General features: G+C 39.2%; 1 long non-coding RNA gene and 5 other non-coding genes across 6 annotated transcripts; 2 read left to right on the top strand and 4 right to left on the bottom strand.

Annotated features, from left to right (window-relative positions):
- Window positions 1-96: 96 nt before the first annotated feature.
- On the bottom strand, window positions 97-169 carry trnar-ccu (transfer RNA arginine (anticodon CCU)). Its single transcript has one exon. It is a non-coding gene; the product is annotated as a tRNA-Arg (tRNA).
- Window positions 170-4,928: 4,759 nt separating this feature from the next.
- Window positions 4,929-5,001, bottom strand: trnar-ccu (transfer RNA arginine (anticodon CCU)). Its single transcript has one exon. It is a non-coding gene; the product is annotated as a tRNA-Arg (tRNA).
- A 1,065-nt stretch (window positions 5,002-6,066) lies between these two features.
- Window positions 6,067-6,137, top strand: trnag-ccc (transfer RNA glycine (anticodon CCC)). The gene has a single exon. It is a non-coding gene; the product is annotated as a tRNA-Gly (tRNA).
- A 7,615-nt stretch (window positions 6,138-13,752) lies between these two features.
- trnaf-gaa (transfer RNA phenylalanine (anticodon GAA)) lies at window positions 13,753-13,825 on the bottom strand. Its single transcript has one exon. It is a non-coding gene; the product is annotated as a tRNA-Phe (tRNA).
- An 817-nt stretch (window positions 13,826-14,642) lies between these two features.
- On the bottom strand, window positions 14,643-14,724 carry trnal-uag (transfer RNA leucine (anticodon UAG)). Its single transcript has one exon. It is a non-coding gene; the product is annotated as a tRNA-Leu (tRNA).
- Window positions 14,725-18,457: 3,733 nt separating this feature from the next.
- On the top strand, window positions 18,458-19,605 carry LOC132847895 (uncharacterized). Its single transcript, XR_009648672.1, has 3 exons — window positions 18,458-18,585; window positions 18,831-18,900; window positions 18,988-19,605. It is a non-coding gene; the product is annotated as an uncharacterized LOC132847895 (long non-coding RNA).
- The last annotated feature ends 3,103 nt before the right edge of the window (window positions 19,606-22,708 follow it).

Below are 22,708 nucleotides of genomic sequence, written 5' to 3'. Positions count from 1 at the left end.
TCTTAGTTAAAATGTGGACTGTTCCTAGGAGAGGAGGGTTGTGATTTATTGATTGGTTTTGTTACAAGCATGCTTTTCCTGCAGCATGGTGCTTAACACCCCAGATGGGACTTGAACCCACAATCCCTGGCTTAGGAGGCCAGTGCCTTATCCATTAGGCCACTGGGGCACTGCTGTTTTAAGCATCTGGCGTTTTGGGTTTCTGCTGGAGGCATCTAAGAGCTAAACTGCAACAAATCTGTACATTAATCCATTTACTTTTTATTAGAAAGTAGGCTGCTCTTAGCAGAGGATGGTTTCGATCCATCGACCTCTGGGTTATGGGCCCAGCACGCTTCCGCTGCGCCACTCTGCTTCAGCTCACCTGCCCTACAGGACTCAAACCTACAACCCCTGGCTTAGGGAGAATGGCTGTCAAGTTTCTGCTGTTTTGAGTTTCTGGCATTTTGGGTTTCTGCTGGAGGCATCTAAGAGCTAAACTGAAAAGTTATTGGACAAAACCCATTTTCTTTGCTGGACATGGGATGCCTGGGAAACAACAAAGTATCTAAATAAATTAGACTTTTAATAAATTTTTTCATATATTTCATATATGATTCCGTTTTATTTTTAAAAAGTCTCCACAAATCTAAAACAATTCCTTTTCTTTTGGCTCTCACATATTAGACTTTTCATTAACATCATACTCAAATTTACAAAACAAAAAGTTTGTAAATTTGAGTATGATGTTAATGAAAAGTCTAATATGTGAGACTTTGGACACACTTTACTTTACACATTGGACACTTTTCAATTTCTATCTTGGTTAAGATTACGTCTGTAAATACTGCTTTAGGCCTTATAAAATATTTGAAACTCTCCAGTTTCACTTTCACACACTTCCCTTTCATATTTTTCCATATAACGTCTTTTTTAATCCTTCAAATGTTTACACCAGTACTCATTTGTATTTGGTTCCTTAAAAACTTTTTTTTTTAAAACCATACAATTTTTCTTCTTGTTTCGTCCCTCAGTTCTTTCTGATCATATTCCTCTTTTGCCTCTTCCATTGCATCAATAAAAAACTGTTCTGGTAGAAACTCCTTTTTAAATTCATATAAAACGTCCTGTACTCTTGTTATCCCTGCTACCATCCACTTCTTAAAAAATATTACTGTCCCTTGTTTTAAAACGTTTTTGTTTAAGAACAGAGGCTGATTTAAAATGCTTTCTCTCCTTGTGGAAAGTGCTCAATAATCTTTAACAGCTTTCCCCAGGCATTTAACATTTCTCTATAAAATTCCAGTAATCCTTCCGTCATCCAATTTTTTGTTTTCATCCATAAAATTCCCTTGTCCAAATTAAAATTGCCACATTTGTTTATAAAATATTTCATTATTTTTTTCCATTCAAATTGGTTTTCTTCTTGTAGATATTTCTTGACTACTTTCACACTTAGACTCATTTTGCTCTATTCTACGTCCATTAAACCTAAGCCTCCCCTCTCCGCCACCCCTAAGATCATGTTGTAAGCTATTCTTGCTGGTTTACCCTCCCATAAAAAGTCACAAAAGCATTTTTTCAACCTCTTTTCTGTCCAAACAGGCATATCATATACATATAGAACCTACCAAAGCTTAGACACCATTAAAACATTTAAAATTAAAACCTTCCCTTTCAAGTTCAGTGCTCTTTGTTTCCAAAAGTTTACTCTCCATTCTATTCTTGTTAAAAGCTCCTCCCACATTTCATCCCTTACTTTCTTCTTGTTTTTACCAATAAAAATCCCTAGAATTTTTATTTCATCTACTTCTTTAAAGTTAAAAGAGTCCATTAAAATCAATGCCTTCCCAAACCTCATATATACTGTTTTGTCCTCATTTAATTTACTTCTCGAGCCTTTACAGTATTCCTTTATAATCTCCATTACATGTTTGACACTTTCTTTCCCTTCTACAATTGCCATTGTATTATCCGCATATTGAAAAATTTTACCTTCTGCTTTACGTTCCTGTATTTCTATTCCTCTCACTGGTTTGTAAACTTCTCCAGGCTTTTGTACATCTTTACACACACACACACACACAGACACACACACACACACAAACATGCAACCGATGCTTCTGAAATTATAGATAGAATAAAATAGTTAACACAATTGAATTGATGTAAGAGATCTTTCTGATATCCACTTGTGTTGTGTGTGGTTGTTTTTTGTCCAAAGTTTTCTGTACATTGTTTCAGCTACAACAAACACTCATTCATGCAGTATAGCGAATTTTAAGGGAGGCACCTTGTTGTGGAGAACCTGCATCTATCACGGTTAGTGTCTCAATGTCTGACTGTGTCACGCGAGCTGAAACAACAGGCTGCTTACAGAAGCAAAGCTCAAAAGCATCAGCATGTTTCGAACCAGGACCTTTTGTGTGTTAGGCGAACATGATAACCGCTACACTACAGAAAGTGCATGCAGATTAGTTCCCATTGTGGAGAAACTGCTCCAGTCACGTTCAGAGTCTCAATTTCTGACTGCTCTCAAACGAGCTGATACAACAGGTTGCTTACCGAAGCAATGCTCAAAAGCCTCAGCATGTTCCTGCCCGTATGCAACCCGTGGTCCTTTCGCATCTTAGGCAACGCTATGAACGCTACAATACAGAGACCTCAAAGCACCACCATAGGCTTTCAATAAAACTGAAAAATTCTGGAAATGACTTAAGGAAGACAGAAAATGTTTCAGCATTTGATAGCCAAAGCAGATAACCACTAAACTTCAGAAACCACAGCAAAGACTTCAGAGACATTTTGGAATGTGAACGATTAACACACAATGCTTATTTATCAAAACAAATTTTATTTACTAATACACTTTATTTACACTGTTCTTTAATCAGAATGGTATCTCTGAAATGAGCTTAGGCACTAACGTGCTAACCACTAAGCCACCGTGCCCCCGTACCTTAACACTCTAATAAATAAAACCCTGCAAACAGGTCATACAGCCACACATGTATGCTTTGGATAAATAATTATTTATTATACCGTATAATTAAATTGTATTTACAACACCATGTAGTTTATGGTGTCTTTATGACACTCCTTATGAATCCTGCACACAAATTAATGTAAAACAAATGTCCATCTTGGTGAGTATTTACATATTACATAAAGTTATATTTAAACTCCATTGTGCTTTGTGTAAGTTACTGTGCAACAAAATTATACAATTGTAAATACAAATGCACTGACAGTAAAAAACTGTCTAGAAGGAATATGCAGCAATGGGATTTGAACCAACACCTCCAAAGAGACTGAAACCTAAATCCGGCAGCTTAGACCACTCGGCCGTGCTACCCAAGGATTTGGAAGCCTTTATGCTCTCCCAAATGTGTAGATGGAAAAAAGACATGATCTTATTCATGTGAACCAACAAGCATCTGCGCTAAACCAGCATGGAAATACAGCCCAAAGTTGCAGACACAGTGCTAACTTATCACACCCCACTTTAGCACAGACTCAGGGAACAGTTAGAATGCTTTATCTGTGCCTTGAAAATGCTCCTGGCAACAGTGGGATTCGAACCCATACCCCCGAAGAGACTGGAGCCTTAATCCAGCACCTTGGACCGCTCAGCCACACTACCTACACCTAAACCCAAGGGTCATTAAGCATGCTACCTACAACTAAGCCCTTGTGTACAAAGACTGTACTGCGCTTGCTTCCTAAAGCTAATGCACTTAAGCAGGGTCCAACTCATCACACCCTTGGGAAACACCTAGACGCAGGGCTAGATTTTCATACCCCACTCTAGCACGGACCAATGTTCTGTGAGCAACAATCAAAGGTTTTGAGGTTATGATAAGGTCAGTGATGATGCACACGTGCAAAGAAAAATGGATCAAACCTATCAGGAAGAAAAGCTTCCAAAACACGCTATGAATCCATGGGGTCTTTAAATGTATCTCTCAGACCCAAGATTTTCCCCAAACTTATTATATAGAACTATGTCACAGACACCATCTCATGTGTGGATACATTTCACCTCAGCCAGTGTTGTCAAAATGTAATTTTTTAAAAATCTATATTAGATTGAATGCATGTCAGTTTATGTCCAAACAAAATGTTCATATTTATGTTTTTATAAGATACAGTTTATATAAATTTCCCCAATTTTCTAATTAATCACCATAAATTCCCTTTATTGTTCAACCCTAGTTAAGATCATATTTGTGCAGTTTGTATGATAGAAGAACAGGTAGAGTTTATATCACAGAGGGTTTATTGTGAAAAGGATGAGAAAAGAATGTGAGCAGCTTTAATATGTTCTCTGTCTGTTTTTGCCTCTTCAATTCAGGGGTGGTGACTTCTGTCAATACTGGAAATCTTTCACCTTCTGCAACATGTAAACTTACCCACCCACTCTCATGATCACACACTTGACCTGATCTGTTCACTTGGGCTAAACCAGGGATCTCTGACTGTAAACTTTGTTACTGAGCAGGAAGGTTGGAGGTGATGTGAAAAAGCCAGGAGTCGAGCCTAGAATCTTCTGATCCATTGCGCCAGTGGCCCTGTTCAGGCTGATCTTGGAATGGGCAAATTATACTTTTTACAGCTCAATCTGGGTAAGAGAAAAGTTCAGTAGTTGTTCGTATATGAAAAGTTAAAGTCATTTCAGTCATTCAATCCAGGATTCCTCTTGTCCTTAGATCACCTATATGAGTTCATTAACTTTATATGTTGAGACAAATAAAGCAGTATTTTATTTTTACAGTGCGTCTTTTTTTTTCAGGTCCAGTATTTAAGTTTGGATTAAAACTTTCTTTTTTTATTTTGGACAACCTGCATTTAGTTAGAACATAGGCTGCTCTTAGCAGAGGATGGTTTCGATCCATCGACCTCTGGGTTATGGGCCCAGCACGCTTCCGCTGCGCCACTCTGCTTCAGCACACCCCAGATGGGACTTGAACCCACAATCCCTGGCTTAGGAGGCCAGTGCCTTATCCATTAGGCCACTGGGGCACTGCTGTTTTGAGTTTTTGGTATTCTGGGTTTCTGCTGGAGTCATCTAAGAGCTAAACTGAAAAGTCTTTGGACAAAACCCATTGTCTTTGATGCAAGAGGCCGAAACATAATCCAGTAGGCCACTGGAAGCCCTCTTGGGTTTTGCAGTAAATGCTTTGCCACACTGATCTGCTGGGGAAGCTACGCTCCTTGCAGAAAAGTGTCCCGGTATATGTGTGTGTGTATCTTTATAATACACCTATATTTACAATAAAGTGCTCAATATGTATATATTACATATTTATTTATTTTTATTATTGAAGTGAATGTGGGGAACAGAAACCCAACTCACCAAGAAGAGACTTTAGTGTTGTTTATTGTTAATAATACCATCTTGGTCCTGTACAGCAGTTCTCTGCAGTCTTCATGCAGCTGATTGATGTGACTGTATGTCATCACAACTAACACTGAGTTATAAACAGATAAACAGATGCATTGTTTGTATAATGAATGATCAGTTGTCTCTACAATCATATTCAATAACAGCATCAACAAAAATATTTTAAATATTAATTCAGAAAATGAGAATCACATACTAACTTTTTTATGTATGTTTTCACAAACATATAACGTTTGTCAATTCTCAAATAAAAATTCAGTTATAATAAAATAATATGAAGGTGTAATTACAGTTACAATCTGTAATGTTTATATACTTACACTTATACACAATCTCCTATGAACTCACAAATCCCTCTGCATTAGCATTTTTGTACAAGGACAAAAATTTGTCACAAACAATCTTAATCAGTAGTGAAATATTGTTTTTTTTTTTTTCATTTACAACCGATTGTGTGTGACTAAGACTGTGTTTCGGCCAATTGACTGTTTTGTCAAAAAATCAAAACATCAAAGCTGAAGGCCTAACAGGTAAAGCTTCAGCTTCACATGATGATTGTGGGTTGGAGTAGCATCTGGGTGCACTTCTAGTTAGCTCTTAAGAAGGCACCCTGAAGTTCAAGAATCCTGCAGGTCCTGAACAACAAATGCTAGGATAACTAGCAAAAGAGCCTGGTGCACAGTGCACCAGTGGTGTAGTGGTATCATACAAGATTCCCATTCTTGTGAACTGGGTTCAATTCCTGGCTGGTGCAGATTAGTCTTCTGCTTCCTTTCAAGCTGTGCTGAAAAAGGCTTCCTAAGTGCTGTAACTCCTGAGTCAATTTGAGCTTCATAATAGAACTTTCTGTCATATGTTACAAGCTGATTCTATTCCAAGTCATGCTCTTCAATATGTAGTGGTATCAGCAAGATTTATACTTTTTTGAGCTTCCTAATAGAACTTTCTGTCAAATGTTACAAGCTGGTGGTATTCCATGTCAAGCTCTAAAAAGGTAGTGGTAAAAGCAAGCTGCCTTTTATTCTTGCATTAAACAGAATGTTTTGGGGATGTGTTTCTTTAAACATCTTATTTGAAGAAGGCTCAATTGTTGCTTTCCAGAGCTTTTCAGATCTATCTGGACAATGGTGAAGGATTGGAGTGAATGCGGATAATAAACTCATGCGACAGCGGTACAAAATGATATGTGGTTTTAAAAAAAAAGTTTTTTTCTGACAGCTTTGTCTGCAGGCCCAGTGGCCTAATGGATAAGGCATCAGCCTTCGGAGCTGAGGATTGTGGGTTCCATCTGGGTCAACTTATAAGGTGTTCCCTCTAAGCAATGTTCCCTTTATAAATCACACATCACCCGCAGATGTGCGTACGTGAACCAGCCTCAAATCCCGCCCTGTACACGCCCATTTTTAACCATAAATAGTCAATGCAAATCACTGCGCGGGCACGAGAGTGGACCTCGTTATAATGAGTTTCCTCTGCGCTCTGCGGGTTTAAAAAGGGTGTGAGGAGCCAGCGTCTCAGGGGGTAGCCACTGTCGCCTGCAGGTTAGAATTATATTAAAAGTAACATGGTTATAATTATATTAAAAACAAAATTGTTACAGTTTCTACTTTTTAATATTGTTAAACTCACCAAGAAGCCAGCCATCACGTACTGCGCCTGCATTTAGTCTGTTCCCTACACTGTTATGTGTCAAGATAAAGGAATCATGTGTTGAACCAGGCCAGCGTGCCACAATGTTTGTGAGGGTCATGTTGGAGTCACATATGATTTGCACATTAATAGAATGCACATGCTTTCTATTAACATAAGCAAATTCATTTTCAGATGGTGCCCTTATAGCAACATGAGCGCAGTCAATTGCGCCGATTACATTTGGGAAACCAGACATTGCTGCAAATTGCATTTTAATTTCTGCCTTTTCTCGCACAGTGTAGGGCAGGGGTCACCAACCTTTTTAAGACTGAGGGCTACTTCAAGGGAACTGAGTAGTACGAAGGGCTACCGGTTTGATACAAACTTCCTCAAGAGCAAAATTGCACAGATCACTTTTTAATAATAATAATAATAATAATAATAATATGGTGAAGAGACTGCTCACATGTCAATGTTAATTATTCTCCACAATTATTAACAATGATTTATACAACAATGATGGAAGGAATATTCACAAGTAATTTAGTCTTTTTCAAAAAATGTTCACATTTCTGTGCACCATTTTTAGTTTAATGTTATGGTGTTTTCAATGAGCACATGTTATCTCTTCTTTGTCTGTAAATGTCTGTTAGTGGGAAGCCTGGCACTGCATTCTGCACACCAGTGTACTGTAATCTGGTGAATAATTTGACACTGCAAGTCTGAGTGAGTCTTGTAAATGTGCATCAGTAAGGCGTGTTCTGTGTTTGTTCTTGATAAAGTTCATTTTAGAAAAGGCTGATTCACAGAGATAGGTTGAACCAAAAAGGCATGCAAATTTCATAGCTGCTGTGCATACTGTACAGTACACCACTGTACTTTTCTGTGTTCACAAGGCACCAAAAGTTTGATGCAGACTGATGGGCTTTCAGGTGGAGGTCATTTTGCAACGTTAGGATTTCTATCTCTACCTGACCAGCATCCAATTTGAACAGAGCACTTAGTTGCTCAGCAGTGCATGTCATGTCCACTTGCATGAAAGGATTTGTAACGGCTTTTTCTGTCCTTAATGCGCCGCCGGGTGGGTAGTTAGCATTGAAACTTTCGTGACACAGACTGAAGTGTCTCGCCACATTGTGCCGCTTTGCTGTCGCAACAGTCGTCCCGCAAATGAGACACACACACTTTTCTTTGACTGACGTAAAAAGAACTCTTCCTCCCAAACACTGTGAAAATGGTATGTTTTCTGTCGCTTAAAAATTTTAAATTTAAAATTTTTTGAGTAGCAACTTACTCAACTTACTTTACTTTTGAGTAGCAACTAAAATAAAAAGCATAACGTTATGTGCATGATCGTTTGTGTATAATATCTGCATACTATTTTAACAACTCTATGTATTGCCATAAATTAGATCTAATGAAATAAACAGTAACTTCATATCTGACAACACATACATGTGTTAATTTTCTCAGCAATAATGCAAGACTCTAGACTTCACTATGGTTTTGACTGGCTGATCATATAATAATACCTCCCTCATCATTTCTACTTTCTGCTTCTATTTCCCTGCTTTTCACAAAAAAATCTGATGTCCGTCAGATGTGATCTACAGGAGCCAGTAACAATCGAGTCAGAATACGATTGATATTTAAAAAATGACATTAGTTTCGTCATGTTATAGCATGACTGCGTGCTATAAAACGGATACACAGACGCTCGCGGATATTGATGTCTGCGTGCTCGCGCCAGTTTGTCTTTTCCGTTAAAGTACGACGGCAATGCGTTTACAGGCATGACTTATGTTTCCTCTATAAATACTGGCAAATAAAGTAAAACTTGATCTGTGCGTAAAACTTAAACTTGAAGCACAACACCGGACACTTGGGCACATGCCCCAGTAAAGGAGTCTAACGACGCCTGTGGTTCGGCAGGCTTATTAAAATGGATGAAATTCACAATTCTGGCCATTTACCTTTGAAATGTTAAGTCCTCACTTGTAAAAAACAGTCACTGTAAGAAGAATTGAAGACGGACAGAGACAGATGAAAACCACGTTCGTTTTGACGGCTCTCCGCTTGTAACGTTGAAGAGATTTAAACTGGCGCTATGATTGGTATCAATCGAATTATTATTTTCCCAGGTTGCTGCCCAATGCAGTTACACCCATAGGCGCATTGCCTGGTGTGCAAATGCACACAGTTGAAACCAAAGGCATCAATGGTTTTTTACAATGCGTATTTTGATGTCTAAACGCGTATCTGCTACACAAAATGCGTAAAGGTTGGCAGGTCTGAGCCTGTCAATCAGAGCGACGATAGCCAATCAAACGTGTAGTTTATGTAACTTGTAGACAAGTCCAGTAATAAATACATTTTAATTGTACTTCAGACACTATAATGAATCATTCAGCAAATCCAGATTATTAAAAAGAAATAAATCTATCACTATATAAATATTCTTCCATGAAGATAAGATGAAGACGGTGTAGCCGAAGAAAACTAAACTCGAGCTAAATATCAGCGAAAAAAACAAACACTTCATAGTTTATTTCCAGCCCAGTTGTCACCGCATGTGTTTTACACAGTACACACACTGGACATGCGCTCCTTAACATCCTGACACTTGTTTTATTACAATATCGTGTAACAGGGTGGATTTCAGTCAGATGGCTGTGAGGAAACGTCGGCGTTAAGAAATCATCATTAAATCAGACTCGCGGAGTTGTGACTATGGATCTGTTCATTTAATACTAATGTAAATACCATTTCATCTTCGGTATAGTTTTTGCTCATTAGGTACCATTTTAAGATGAAAAGTTGTGTTTGTTTTTTTACCTGAAATACGGGCTGTACGCCGAGAGGATGTTCTTGTGGACCTTGAAGTCCACTTCGTCCACTCTGAGCACCGCGTCACACAGCGACCCGTCCAATCGCATCTCGTTCAGTAAACCGCACAGCTTCCTGTCTTCACTCATCTCTCTCTCCATACTCGTAAACAAGTCGTCTAATCCGTACGTGTTACAGGGCGTGATAAGAGCGTTGATAGTGAGTTTGTAAAGAAGCGTGTTTTAAATCGCAGCTTTCTGGAACAGCGCCGAATTCAAAAGAGGCGCCGCGTCATAGTGACGTCATGTCGTCAATAAGCTGTGGCCTCAAACCACATCACGTCGTTTCCTGGCACTAATAAACCATAGTTTTGATGATTAATTAATTATAATACACCGAAATTTCTAGTCAGAAATGAAAATAAATAAATAAACCAAAGTAATGAATTTTTCAGTCACTTCAGTCACACACACGGGTCTATTTTTAAAGATACACAAAATGTTTTACAAAAACCAATGTACAATGTTATACAAAACCTTTTAAGCATCACTCACATAAAATGTGTCATAATATGTAAACTTATTTAAATGCACAGTTTATAAAATCTAATCAATGAGCTCCAAAAGATGCTCCAAATTTAAAAATGAAAATCTTTACTGAATATTTTTATACAGATTCCTGCCATAGTTTAAATCCTAGTCTTTATCCTACAATAGGACTGTTTACATGTGGGGAAAACCTTCAATACAGATGCTCTGTACGTTTCATTAGTGAGCGTCACAGCAAATTCAGTCCGAGGTCAGATTGTTATGTTCAGTCATATAAACCTATCACAGATCATTTCTTGAATCCTGCACACAAAATAATGTCAAAAAATGTCCACCTTGGTGAGTATTTACATATTACATGAAGTTATATTTAAAACTTAATTGTGTTTGTGTAAGTTACTGTGCAACAAAATTATACCATTGTAAATACAAATACACTGACTGAGCAGACATTTAGGTGACACAATAAAAAACTGTTTAAAAAAGACTATGCAGTGTTTTAAAAAGTTTCTATGGCAGCAGTGTGTTTTAAACACATGCCTCCAAAGAGACTGGAGATTAAATCCAGCCCTTTAAACCACTCAGCCACACTACCTGAGTAGAAGTAAGCCTTTATACTCTCCCAAATGTGTGGGGGGAAGAAAGTCTTCTGCTGTCCACAAAAAAAAAAGGTTCTGGCATGAACTTGCTCATCTCATGTGAACTAACAAGCATCTGTGTTCAACCTTATCACACCCCACTCTAGCACAGACTAAGGGGGAACAGCTTGAATGCTTTATTCGGTGCCTTAAAAAGATTTTCTAGCAGCAGTGGGATTTGAACCCATGCTGGAGCCTTAATCCAGTGCCTTGGACTGCTCAGCCAAGCTACCTGCATGCAAGGGGTTTGTGTAAAAAGACTGTACTGTGCACGCTTACTAAAGCTAATGTGCTTAGGGTCTAACTCATCACACCGAATACATAATTTATTCCAATAAGTATCACTAATTCAACACATTTTTTTAACAACAAAAAATGAAAACTCAGTGAAAACCACAGACACATGAATATAACAGTGAACATGATGACTGGTTTTAGCTGAATAAAATATCTTTATGATATATCTTTATCTTTAAAAAGTCTTTATGAAGACTAATATGTTTAAGATATTAAATATCTTTATGATATATCTTTATCTTTAAAAAGTCTTTATGAAGACTAATATGTTTAAGATCATAAAGGTTCATGAAGCTCCACCCCACAGCATCACATGACAGTGTCACCAGTGTGTGGCTTTACATTCAGGAGTGAGGTGGACTGGAAGACTCTAACAACACAAGGTTAGAGGTAGTTACATATGAAACATACAACATTAATACAACTGAGTATCACCAGGTATCATCAAAAAAAGTCTATGATTAGATGTGTGTTTATTCTTCTGACAGTTTGCAGTGTTCAGTTGTTTTATCTGTACTGTTATATCTTTAAAGATCTTATCTACTTAGATTAACTATGACAGGGGTTAGAGAGAGAGAGAGCTTCGCGGCATATTTCTCCTCAAGAAGAGTCGCAACGAATCAACACGTCTTCTGAGGTAAATGTCTTCAAAACACTGGGCTCAAAGAAAAAAAAATCTTGACCCCCGCTAGTTCTGGTGCTCGTCTGAGGACAGGAATTTAGCGCAAGACAATCCACTGCAACGCGGACTAAACCCTGTGCATTGCAGATAAGGTACGGATAAGGTGCAGATAAGGTAAGGTAATACCCTTTGAAGACAGTCATCATCAAGTGGAAAAAATATGGCACTGTGACATTAACAAGAACTTTCCTCAAAATTGATGGAAAGATGAGAAGAAAACTGGTCAGGGACGCAGACAGGAGGCCCACAGCAACATTAATTAAAGGAGCTGTGGGAAGGTCTGGCAAGTACTGGATGTGTAGAACATGTGACAATCTCAACAATCAATTGTGACAATCAATTCTTTATATGCCTGGGCTATGAGGTAGGCTGGCAAGCCTTTTCTTATGAAGAAAAACATCCAAGCCTGGCTAAATTTAGCCAAAGCACATTTGAAGTCTCCGAAAAGCATATGAGAAAATGTTATGGCCTAAAGAAACCAAGGTTAAACTTTTTTTTAATTCTAAAAGGTATGTTTGGTATGAAAATGACATTGCAAATCACCAAAACCTTCAGGCTTCTACTAGAAAGCTGAAGATGAAGAGGAACTTCATCTTTCAGCATGATGGTGACCCAAAGAATCAACAAGTCAACAAAAGAATGGCTTTGCCAGAAGAAGATTAAAGTTTTGAAATGAGCCCAGACCTGAATCCAATTGAGAATGTGTGGGTTGATCTGAAGAGGTCTCTGTGCCTCAAATGTGTCACATTAAGTAGATTACACACACAAACATGGTCTAAAAGAATATAACCAATAAAAGATTTATATATGGAGCTCCTATACTTCTTGTTTTTATAAAATACAAAAAAAAAACATTTCTAATCTACAAAATATATTGTTGTAATTAAATCATTTTATAGCTCCATGCTATTTTAAATTTCTGTGGTAATTCCATTGTTTCAGTCTGACTGCACTCCACAAACCAGGTATCTGTGCTAAAGCTTTGTTCAGGTTTAATGTTCATGGCTACTGTTACGCTTCACATGTTCCTGTTGTGTCCAGGTCCAGTCAAGTTCAGATCTAGGCTCTTTTCATGTCATTTACTGCCATCTGCAGGTTTATGTACATCATCACCTCTAGTGTATATTGGCCACCAGTGGAGGGAACGTCTGCAGCCTAGTGCTCATTTGTTTGTGATGTGTTTCTTGTGTTTTACTTTGGATGAGACCTTTAGCTTCTTTATGCATTTTGGGATTAGCTTGAACCATTCAGCCACCAAAGCATTAATGAAGTCAGGTGCTGATGTTCTGTGAAGTGTTGACTTTGGTTTCAAACGGTACACAACAGCTGTCTCTTTAGTCACAGTCCAGTGTGGCTTTCTGGAAGAAAACTTTGAAGAGTTTCTTCCTTTTGTGAGGTGTGACCGCTATATCGGTTGGAAAAACCACTGTGCCACAGTGCCTGCATGTAACCCAGGCTCAGGAGGGGCCTGTGTACAAAGACTGTACCATGCACACTTCCTAAAGCAAATGCGCTTAAGCAGGTCCTAAGTCAGTACACCCTTGTAAAACACCTAGACCCAGGGATAGATTTGAAAATCACGGTGTCTTTAAATGTAGCTTTCTGGCACAATTCCTTTACCAAACAGGCTTAAAAATGGTCTTGTCAAGAACACCAAGATCCAAAGCCACAAGGGCTTTGCAAAGTTCATCGGCACTCCCTAGCCAATGATACAAACATACGCCACCTCTCTAGAAGCAAACCAATTGCCGAAACCCGGGATTGAACCAGGGACCTTTAGATCTTCAGTCTAACACTCTCCCAACTGAGCTATTTCGGCAATATGACACAATGCTGTGAGCATTAGCAACGGGACGCGAGTGTGAGTGTGTGAGACTCTGGGTCCGGTAACTCTTTTTCCTAAGATTCATATCTAGAGGGCATGGGAGCCACAAACATTGTAAAGCCTTTGTTTTGTTAAGACCCCACAACGCTTTGCAAAGTTCATTGGCACTCTATAGCCTCAGCCTCTTGTTTGAGGTAGGTTTACAAAATTGCAGGTTAGCCTATAATAGGGAACTTAAGGGTAGTGGAAAAAAAATCTTGTAGGATAATCTTGATTAAAACAACTAGATTTACTCCAATTTCAGCTGAATTTCTACCCTCACATTCATCAATCCCATGCACACAGCAATTCTCCTACTGCAGGACTATTAAGGCCGAACCCACTAATACACTGTGCATTCCTCCATAACATAACACAGATCATTACTTGAATCCTGCACACAAAACAATGTCTAAGAATGTCCATCTTGGTGAGTATTTACATAAAGTGTTTACATATTATATAAAGTTATATTTTAAACTCCATCGTGCTTTGTGTAAGTTACTGTGCAACAGAATTTTACCATTGTAAATACAAATACACTGACTGAGCAGACATTTAGGTAAGATAATAAAAACTGTCTAAAAAGACTATGCGGTGCCTTCAAAAGTTTCTCTGACAGCGGTGGGATTTAAACCCACGCCTCCAAAGAGCATGTAAGTTTACCAGCACAGAAATATGGACCAAAGTTAAGATGCAGACCCAGTGCTAGGTTATCAGACCCCACTCTAGCAGAGACAGGACACTAAATCAGTGCCTTGAAACATTTCCCTGGCAGCGGTGGGATTTGAACCCACGCCTCCAAAGAGACTGGAGCCTAAATCCAGCACCTTAGACCACTCAGCCACGCTACCCGCAGGCATGCAGACTTTTACATTCTTCTGCTTTCCACCAAGAAGGAACATTCTGGCATGAACTTGCTTATGTCAACTAACAAGCATCTGTGTCCAACCAGCACAGAAATACAGCCCAGAGTTGTGAAAGATGCAGATCCAGTGCTAGCTTATCACACCCCACTCTAGCACAGACTCAGTGAACAGTTAGGAAGCTTAATCAGTGCTCTATTACTACAGGAGAGCTCACCAGCTCAGGTGTGTACTCTGAGTGTATGTATGAAAACAATAATTAGATGTATTATATTAATAATTCACATCTTTATAAACTGTGACCTATAAAAAAGCATGTTGATCACAAATCATCACTAGTTCAATCCCAAGTGCAGTTTCAATGATTCAAAACAAAAGCTTCATTAACCAGTGTTTCGAAAGCGGCCATCACTATATGCCTTTGTCTTGTCTTTTAACAGCTTAACTTAAAACGGGGAGCAGGAATGAAACACAGGCAAGGAGTCTCTCAGGGATATGAAGCGGCCAGCCGTGCCGTCATCAGCAAACCAGACCAAATATGAGTGTTTCATATAAACAAAACAAACAAGGATAGAGCATCAACATGACCTTAGACTGATGACTGTGAGTGTTTCTCTGTTTATTTTTGTGTCAGCGTTCTACAGTAGTGCAGAAACCTAAGACTAAGGCACCTATGGATGCCTCCATCCTCAGCGAGATCATAAAATCCCAAAGAATTAGATCATCAGAAAATCCTATGCCCGGTAGAGTTGAGTCAAATCCTGGGCAGGCGTGTCATGGCTGTGTTTAAGCTGGGCATTTCCATTTCCTGGGCATAAGTCCCTGCCTTATTTACATCAAAATATTATGTTATGAAGTATTAGTGTAATAATGCATTTAAACCATTAAACAGTTGCACAAAGGCTGTGTATAGTGAGGAATATACAGTTCTGTTCAGGAATTTATGCTGCTGTAACAGATTTATTTCTCCTGAAATTTCCATAGTGGAGTCTTTAGGAACAAAAAAGAGCATCTTTATTTCTTACAGATGTTATACACATATACTGTATATGTTACTTTAAGATCAGAACTGAGTTTGGTTAATATCTAACATTTGCTGAGACATTTGTACTTTTTTATAAATAATACAATAAATAAATTAAATATATAATTATGATTCATTCCGCTTTTCCTAAGAGAGAGAAAGAGAGAATTAGAAACCTTAGAAACCGTTTGCAATTCGTATAGTATAACAAAACTGTGAGTTATTTTCTCCACCTGCAAATGTTGCTTGTTTCTGTGGTTAACCAAAAAGTAGATAAAAAGAGTCTCTTTGATCTTGTGGTTTTTGAAAGTTCATCTGTAGGTTTTACTGTTTTTCTAAAGCCTTACAGTGACTCTGTATCACTGTGCCACAGAGCACAAAGATAGAGAGCAGAATCTGAGAGCTTTAGACCTCTGATAGTAAGTAGAGTCTCTGCTTGTTTTTGTCTCTAATCGATGATCATCAGGAGTGCTCTGGTCAGATCTTAACCTTGCTCCTTTATACAGTAAAAACTGTGGTGCGCTGTTAGGATATTGTTTGTACCAGTAAAGATAAATGTCATCACTGCTTGACTCATATGAACATTTCAGAGTAACAGTGTCTGTTTCTGTCCCCACAATGTTGGCATCTTCATCCTTTGGTCCAATTGTATCTGCAAAACTGCCTGGAGTGAAAAAGAATATAAAGAATTATACCAGTGAAGATTTTTTCTTTTTTTTTCTTTTGTTTTTTAACCAATATTGCCTAATAAAAAGAATAGATTAGCATTAATATTGTTATTAATTAATGCACTTAATTAACTGTTAATTAAATATCATAATGAAAGTTAATGACCTGTAACTAGAGTGAGAATCAGTGGTGTGTATCTCACTATGTACAGTAAGTTGTATAGTTGAGCCATTTCTGAACACAGCTCTGTGATGATTCTGTATAATAGTGCTGTATGTGCTGAACTTTACACGTCTCTAGAAGACCACACCCAGGAAGTGACACTGTTTAGTTTTGATCTGACAGACCGATGATGCTTTTCTCACAAGATGGAGCTATTTACACGTTTACCTTCACTTCATCATCAGTCTGTCAGATTAAACAGCATTTAACTATCAAGTGCAGAAACAGTGTATTTTGAATGAACACAATATTGCAGTTTAACTAATATTATAAAAAATTGTGTGACTGGTTATTACTGGACCCAGTAAACAGTGAAGATCAGAAACCCAGTAAACGCTCTGTTCTGGACATCTTGTACTATTACATTTTATTTATTTGTGTAATGATTATGACTTACCAAGATCAGTCATATTGAAGAAAACCTTGTTAGTTGTAACTTTAGAAATAAACATAAGTGTTGTGTTTGTAATGTCTGTATTTAGCTTCACCCACTCGTATTTATTCATCATCTCTATTATGCTTCAACTCATTTTATTTATTTAGTCTGCTTTTAACACTCGAAGACTAAAAAAAATACAATAAATATATAAAAAAACAATATAAGCAGCTGCTTATTGTCCTGTAGCTGCAGACAAAAATGTTCATTTATTCATTATTCATCTTCAGTAACTGCTTTATCCTGGTCAGGGTTGTAGTGGATCTGAATTATATCCTAACTCCACTGGGCATAAAGCAGGAAATAGATCCTAGATGGGACACGAGTCCAAAGCAGGACACTATGTACACACACATTTACACACTTATTCAACTAAATAACGTGATCATTCAGACAATCATCTACAGGAAGCTTTGATAAAGTTGGAATCATAAATACAGAAAAAATATCCAGCTCAAAAGGCTAGAGCCATCCCTGATCACATAATTATGTTTTAGATTCTCTGTGTATATTCATCAAAGTTGTGTACAAGCAATAATCATAAATCATAAAACAAGGAAAAGGTAAATCCACTAACAGTTTCCTTATTCAAATCTTTCATCTTCACTGCATCTGTACAAGCCAAATAAATCTAATATAAAGACATATTCATATGAATGAATGAATCCATCAGTCATTCAGTTACTTATTTAATGAATGTAGTGAATCTTTGGGGAAAACTGAGCAGAAAAGTTGCATTAATTGTATTACACATTTTATCCATCAGTGACAGCTAACCTTTATGTCTCTAGTAGTGTCATTAAATTATATTTTCTAGCATGAAAAATTAACAATTTACTGTGAATAATGTGTAGCTTTTCATCTCTCTTTTATTTTCTTTCTTTTTCTGTTTATTTAAGTTGCATTTTTTTACCTGAATTTGTTCTTTGTGTCTGTGGTTAACTGATCAGTTGGTAAAGGAAGTCTCTTACATTTTCTGTGGTTTTTACACACTTTATGTTTTTGTAAACCCTTTCAGTGACTCTGTATCACTGTAATCCTACTTGAAGAGCACAATGATAGAGTGCAGAATCTGAGATCTGTAGATCTTTGATAGTAAGTTCAGTCGAGTCTGAGGATGTTCTTGACTCTAATCGAGTTCTAATCTTTGATTAGAACTTTACATTGTTTAAAAAACAATTCCAATTCTTTTCAATGTAAAAACAGATGTAAAAACCCTTCCTCCCTTTCCTGACACATTGTACACATATGTAACCGGGTGGTAAATTACCTTAAAATTTGTTTCTTTCCTTGCGTGTTAAATTCTATTTTATTATTCTCATTATTTTCAGTGCGTTAAGATAAACAGTAGTTACATGTATGTTCCTGGAGTGGTCAGCAGGTGGCACTGTGTGTGTTATGAGACTGTGTGCATGCGCTCTCACTCGTTGAAATATCCTGTTGAGATTGCGAGCAGTGCAAGCAACGCGTGTTCTCTGGAAATTGTGGTCATCCATGGGTAAATACACTGATTTGTGATTATATTTTAGTTAAATACCCATTTTGGATGTATATTTTGTTATGTTGATTTGGAGAACTGTCGTATTTGAAACGATATGTCGTGTATAATGTCCATGCCGATATGACGTCATACCATGCGGTTTGGCCCGTTTCATTTAACATTAAGAAAATGTTGTACACTTTATTCTTCAAATGTTGTTGTGCTTTTCAAGTGATGTGTATTTAATGTGGTTCTTTACGCAGTGAACAACATATGTTGGAGATTTCATCCTTTGTAAAGTGTATCTGGTTTTATGTTGGAGCTCAACGTGATGTGAGTGTTATTTTCTCTCATTTTACTCAAATGGTGGAAGTGGGTAATATAAAAATGTACTCATGTCATTTTGTCCTTTTTGTACAGTATTCCCACTGCCGTATTGTGTTGTAACATTTTGATATTGTTGCATTATTTGTAATTGTTTTATTTTCTATTTTCTTTTGCACTGAGATTTTTGTAATTTTCCTATTCTCTTGCATTTGAAAATAACATCGTAGAGCTACGAAGGTTTAATTTGTGTCATCAGCTCTGTGAAAGCGCTCATTTTATTTATATAAATTTTGTTTCGCTTTTACTGATCTTTTTGTAAACTTTCTTCTCAATTAAGTTGAGAGGTCGCTTTTGATAGTGAATCATTTTCTCGAAAACAGTAAATGAATAAACAATAAAGTAGAACCCCTCAATGTGTTCCTGGTGGTGAATTTAAATCCCCGGTCACACATTTTGGTACCAGGAGTGGGGTTGTTTATTCACTTTGATTAGGATTTTTTGGAGCGGTTTAGTTAGACAATACGGCAGTGGTGAATATTTTACAGAGTGCAGAGGATCGCGGATGAGGTGGTCAGCGTGCGACCGATTGGGTTTCCAGTGTGCCAGGCTTGACTGCTGCTAAGAAGATCGGTCCAGACTGATGCGTTTCCTGCTGTCAACGTGTGGCCTTCCAGGATCTCATGGCTGCATCCCAGGAACTGTGCATTAGTGTGAGGGTGTGTCTAAGGTACTAAAAAAAAAACAGTCTGAGAAAGCGGGACGAGTTTCGCACCAAGGACATTAATCTTCAACTGAGTTGAGTTAATTCTGAGTTAATGCTTTTTGACCTACTTCTGTAGAAAATGTCTGACTCTGACGAACGGCCTGAAGGGAGCGTACAAGTCCCTGATGTTGGGGCTGTGGGGAATGATGTCATAGAGCAAATAAAGGGTCAAATTCAAGATTTAAATGATTGGAGGAATGACACTCTGGCCAATAGGGCTGCTGTTGGGGGTAATACAACCCGCTCTTACATTTATGTTCCCCGTGAACGCCAGGTTCAACCTTTTAGCGGGGAGTATAACAAAGATGGGAGGTCTGTAGAGGAGTTTATTGAGGAGGTGGAAAGGGTTCTACGGGCCAGAGACCAAACACGAGAAGAGCAGCTGGACTTTATCATCTCACTTTTGCGGGGGCCTGCACTGGAAGAGGTGCGTTTATGTGTGGGAAATCAGTCCAGACAGGCCAGTGATTTGTTTACTTTCTTGCGGGACGCGTTTGGGGAACGGCGTAGTGGGACTCAGTTGTTGCAAATGTTTTACAATCGCAAACATTTGGAGGGGGAAGATCTCCGAAACTACTCTCTTGCTCTCTCTCGCCTGTTAAGTTCCATTGTGAAACAGTCCCCAGATGGTTTGGCTAATGAGCAGGGGATTTTGCGCGATCAGTTTGTGGAGGGCGTGCGAGATGCCGCATTGAGGCGAGAGCTGCGTAAAATAATCAGGGAAAAGCCCTATTTGACCCTGCTTGAGATTCGTGATGAGGCCATTCTCTGGTCCACGGAAGAGACCAGGCCAACCAGAGTAGCAAATAGTCGACCGGTCCATTTAGAAGTGTTAAGGGAACCTGAAGGTATTTCTGTTGGGTCTGAGAATCAAAACTCTTCTGTGTTGAATGATATTTTGCAGGTAATTTCCCGGCAAGACAAGCGAATAAGTGAGCAAGAGCAGACTATTTCAGAGCTCACTAAGGTGGTCAAAGAATTGACTGTGCAGCGGTCAGTGTCAGTTCTGCAGAATTTCGTGCCTTCATCAAATTCTCCTCCCAGGTTTACAGAAAAGGGAGAACCTATCTGTTTCAGGTGCAATGGGGTTGGGCATATCGCTAGACGCTGCACTGTGAGACGGGGTGGGAGATTTAAAAGTGCTACCCAGACCACTGAAGGTCAAGAAAAACCAGGTCCTTCTGTTGCGATGATTCAGGCTGCACAAGGGGTAGTTTCTGGTTTACCGCCTGAGGGAACTAGTCGAGACCGTTTCTTGGAACGTGCAGTTGGAACTTGCCCCATGGTAGAACTGAAAATCAAGTCTGTTCCAGTGTCATGTTTGCTTGACACCGGTAGTCAGGTCAGTACTATTACTGAGGAATTTTTCCGAGAGCACCTGTTTGGGGATGAGAGTGATGTGTTGTCTACTTCTAGCTGGCTGAAGATCATAGCAGCCAACGGTTTAGATATTCCCTATTTGGGTTACATGGAGCTGGACGTGGAGGTTATGGGGATGACCCTGCCCGAGTGTGGGTTCTTGATCGTGAAAGAAGCTCCTAGTCCAACGTCTGTGGCTGTGCTTATCGGAATGAACATTATCAGTAAGTGCCGACAGATCGTTCACGCTGAATTTGACACCACGCTGGGTGGTAGGCTGGATTCTGACTGGAGGGCAGTCTTCCAGCAGGCACAATCAGTGGAGTTAGTTGAGCGAGTTTCATCTGCTCGGGTCATGGGTAAAACTCCGGCTCATGTGCCAGCTTGGTCGGCAGCCACTGTCCTGATTAAGGGGATTGAATGCAGTAAAAAGGATGGTTCTGTGTGGTTGGTAGAACCAGCAAATTTGCCCTTACCGGAAGGTTTGGTTGTAGTACCTACCTTGGTCACGTCAGAGTTACCTGTGTGTCCAGTGAGAGTACTTAACCTGTCACAGGAAGATCTTTGGCTTCAACCTAGGGCCCGGTTGGGTTTGCTGTCCCCGGTAGGTGGTAACAGTGAGGGTTCGTCCTGCGAAGTAAGGTTTCAGCGAATCTCTGCAGACACAGAACAAGTCACTATGGGTGGAGGTCCTGTTTCTGAGCCTCAGGCCCAGTCAGTCTTAGATTATGTCAACATGGGAGGCACTGCTGAGCAGCAGGTTCAGTTAAAAGCTCTGCTGAGCAAGTATTCAAGTGTGTTTGCCCTGGAGGATGATGATTTGGGTTATACAGATAAGGTTCAGCATGAGATACATCTGACTGATGACATACCAGTGAATCAGCCATACCGACGAATTCCCCCAAATCAGTACCAAGAGGTTAGAGAGCACATAACTAAGTTACTGAAGAAGGGTGTCATTCAAGAGAGTGTGAGTGCTTACGCCTCGCCTGTGGTACTGGTGCGAAAAACTGATGGGTCGCTACGGTTGTGCGTAGATTATCGCAAACTCAATGCCAAGACGAGGCGTGACGCATTTCCGCTACCCAGAATTGACGAGAGCTTTGATGCCCTCAGGGGAGCAAAGTTTTTCTCAACTGTGGACTTGGCCTCTGGGTATCATCAGATCGCGGTGAGTGACAGGGATAGGGCCAAAACGGCGTTCACCACGCCTTTTGGTTTATTTGAGTACCGGAGGATGCCGTTTGGGGTCTGTAATGGACCGTCGACCTTTCAGCGGCTAATGCAGGCTGTCATGAGCGACTTGATCTTCCAGGTGTCGATAGTGTACCTAGATGACATTTTGCTGTTTTCACAGACGTTTGGGGAACACCTAGAAAGGTTAGAGATGGTGCTGAAACGGTTGGCTGAGACTGGTTTAAAGGTCAAGCTGGGCAAGTGCCGGTTCCTTCAAGACTCTGTGCGTTTCCTTGGCCACCAGGTGTCAGAGCAAGGGATTTCTCCTGACCCAGACAAGGTTGCTGCAGTCAGTAATTGGAAGACCCCAGAAACCGTCAAGGAGTTGAGGTCATTTCTAGGGTTTTGCAGCTATTATAGAAAGTTCATCGAGGGTTTTTCTAGGATAGCTGGCCCCTTACATGACCTAGTAAATGCGTGCTTGAGTGAAGGCAGATGTGTAAGGAGGGGTCGTCA

The sequence above is a fragment of the Tachysurus vachellii genome, chromosome 7 (genome assembly GCF_030014155.1).
Source record: "Tachysurus vachellii isolate PV-2020 chromosome 7, HZAU_Pvac_v1, whole genome shotgun sequence".
NCBI classification, from domain to species: domain Eukaryota; kingdom Metazoa; phylum Chordata; class Actinopteri; order Siluriformes; family Bagridae; genus Tachysurus; species Tachysurus vachellii.
Note: the sequence above shows the minus strand (reverse complement) of the source record. Positions and strands in the feature narration are given on the sequence as shown.